This window comes from Saccopteryx bilineata, unplaced genomic scaffold (assembly GCF_036850765.1).
Source record: "Saccopteryx bilineata isolate mSacBil1 unplaced genomic scaffold, mSacBil1_pri_phased_curated manual_scaffold_290, whole genome shotgun sequence".
NCBI classification, from domain to species: domain Eukaryota; kingdom Metazoa; phylum Chordata; class Mammalia; order Chiroptera; family Emballonuridae; genus Saccopteryx; species Saccopteryx bilineata.
The window spans coordinates 17700-21028 of record NW_027095639.1 but is presented as its reverse complement, the minus strand read 5'-3'; the positions used below and the strand labels follow the sequence as shown (position 1 = coordinate 21028).

The window sequence follows — 3329 nt, the reverse complement described above, 5'->3', positions numbered from 1 at the left end:
TGACACAATTACAAGTTGTTGCTTCTCATCTCTCTCCCTTCCTGTCTCTCTCTCTCTAAAAAATAAGTAAATTCATGTTTAACTAAATTCAATTATTTATTCTAAAAAACTTTTTATTCCAATAGTGATTTAATCTTCTAGAATGTAATCTCGAAGATAACTGCCTAGATATTTATGCCCAGAAAGCAAGGAACTGTTCAAAACTAGACAATGGAGCATATCAATGGCACACAGAAGCCAGTCTTAAAGAGCTCCAATGGCCAAACTGGAACAATCTGAGCAACAAAATAAGTAACACAGTATCTGGATTATAACAAAGTATAAAATATAAAGCCCAAGCTGACACAAATAAGTAAATGGGAGAAAAGAGACAAACCTTCCTTATAGAAAGAATTTCCAATAATAAATATAAATATTTCCCACTCAAGGGAGTGGAGCTTAATCTCTCCCTCCTACTTGAGTATGGGCTAAATATATAACCTTACTTCCAAAGAATAAAGAAGATGGACATGGAAAAAAAATTACTTTAGAGTAAAGAAATCTGGTAACCATTTGTATAAATTCCATTAACTATCACAAGCATTTCTTTTCTTCAATGTCCTACCATCCAACACTAAAAACTACCTTTCATATCACAGAATTCTATGCTTTATCTCAGTAGAGTAAGGTGATTAGCTATTCTGCCTTAGCCTCCTAGCTTTCTTGGTTATCTTCATTTACAATGCTCAGTCACTCTTTGGCTTTCTTCATTGGCCTAAGTAGGAATATCTGCTTCAACAAATAAGTAACAGAGCCCCTTTCTACTCGGACTACCTACCTCCAGCCCAATATTATCAATTTATATAATTCTGTTTATATGTATCTTCACAGTGAATATTTTGACTATTGTAAAAAATGACAATGCCCTTAAATAATATAAAACATTGCTTACATTAGGAATATTATTTACTCAGCAAATTAATACACAGAACCATAATGTTACATATAAATTTACTACAATAGGTAAAAATAAATAAATTTATAATTAAATTACTTTAATAACAGAAAAGAAAAAGTATTGTACCCATCTCCCCCCCATTCCCATGGAAGCTGTTCTGGGCCTGCATGTTTGTAGTGAGCTATGGGCATGAGTCTATCTTTCGCAGTAATTACATTTTTAAAGTTGTCTCAAAAGTAAGACCTACTTCAAGAGATGCAAAGTGAAATTTAGAAGATGAGGAAGAGAGGGTAAAACCAGTTACTGTGCCTGGAAATACATGATAATCAGGATAAAAATAAGTGCAACACACCCAAATACAGGATAACAGTTCATGTAACCAACAGAGAAATCATTTGTTAGATTGCTTGTGCCCATATAGAAGGATGTATGAAAGTCTGTGCAGCTTATGCTCATTAACTCCCAAAGTGTGCTCTAAAAGTTGGCTGCATCACATTGTACTGGTCTGGTGCTGGCCTGCAGGCTTCTCAACACATTTGAAATGGACAAGATCTCTGAAGGTCAAATGAAGGTGACTAAGACGAATACAATTTGGAAAGCATCAGGTTGATGGTCAACCTGGTGCCTTCACCTGCTATTTGGATGCAGGGCTCTCCAGAACTACTACTGGAAATCAAGTTTTGGGGAGGTGTGAATAAAGTCTCGTCTATCCTCATAGTACCAAATGATTCCCTGGTTATGATTCAGAAAGCAAGGAATTCAATGCAGAAGTACATTGGAAGCACATCATGGGTCAGAACAGTGCAGGGTTTATATGTTACCTACAGAGAATCAACATTAGAGTAACTAAAGTTAAGAATCAAATCAGTAATTTGGAAGATAAAGCAGAAAACACCCAATCAGAACAGCAAAAAATAAAAAAAGAATCCAAAAATATGAAAAGATTTTAAGGAGTCTCTGGGACAACATCCAGCATACCAACATTTACAACATAGGGGTGCCAGAAGGAGAAGAGAACAAGAAATTGAAAACCTATTTGAAGAGTGAATGACAGAAAACTTACCTAATCTGGTGAAGGAAACAGACATACAAGCCCAGGAAGCATAGAGAATCCCAAACAAGATAAACCAAAAGAGCCCCATATTAAGATACAACATAATTAAAATGCTAAAGATTAAAGATGAAGAGAAAATCTTAAAAGTAGCAACAGAAAAGCAGTTAGTTACTTATAAGGAAGTTCCCAAAAGACTGTCAGCTGATTTTTCAACAGAAACTGCAGATCAGAAGGGACTGGCACAAAATATTCAAACTGATGAAATGCACACACCTACAACCAAGATTACCTAACAAAGCTACTATTTAGAATCCACAGACAGATAAAGAGCTTCCCCAACAAGAAAAGCTAAAGCTCATAGCCACCACACCAATATTACAAGAAATATTAAGGACACATCTTTAAGAAGAAGGGAATGAAGATTAAAAATACAAATAATAAAATGGCAATAACTACATATCTATGAAAAATCACTTCAAATGTAAATCAAGACATCAAAAGACATAGGGTGGCTAAATGGATAAGAAAACATGACCCTCACATATGATGCCTACAAGAGACTTACTTCAGATCAAAAGACCAAATAGACTGAAAGTAAAAAGTTGGAAAAAAGACATTTCCTGAACATGAAAACAAACAAAAAAGAGCTGAGGTAGCAATACTTCTACCAGACAAAACAGACTTTTAAGAAAGGCTCTATATCAAGAGACAAAGAAGGACCCAGCAATTCTACTTGTGGACATTTATCCGAAAAACCCAAAAAACTAATTTGAAAAGATCTGTACACCTATATGTTCATTGCAGCATTATTTACAATAGCCAAGATATGAAGCAACCTAAGTGACCACCAGTGAATTAATGGATAAAGAAGTGGTGCAAATATGCAATAAATGAAATGTGACTCAGCCATAACAAAGGATATCTTGCTATCTGCAACAACATGGATGGGCCCAGGGGGTACTGAGTGGAGTGAAATAAGTCAGACAAAGAAAAACAAATGCCATATGATTTCACTTGTATGTAGAATCTAAAAAACAAAATATACAAACAAATAAAACGAAAGCAAACTCATAAACACAGAGAACATTTTGACAATAGCCTGGTGGGAGGGGGTCGGGGACACAGATGAAAAAGGGAAAGTATTAAGAAGTACAAAATGGTAGTTACAAAACAGTCGTGGGGATATAAAGTGTAACATAGAAAATATAGCCACTAATACTGTAATAACTATGTATAGTGTCAGATTGGTACGAGATATATCAGGGTGATCTCTTCATAAGTTAAATAAATGTCTAATCACTATATTGTACACATGAAACTAATATAATATTGTATTTC

At 34.7% G+C, this 3329-nt stretch overlaps 1 pseudogene; it reads left to right on the top strand.

Moving 5' to 3' along the window:
• The first annotated feature begins 256 nt into the window (after positions 1-256).
• LOC136318433 (large ribosomal subunit protein uL18 pseudogene) lies at positions 257-1887 on the top strand (annotated as a pseudogene).
• The last annotated feature ends 1442 nt before the right edge of the window (positions 1888-3329 follow it).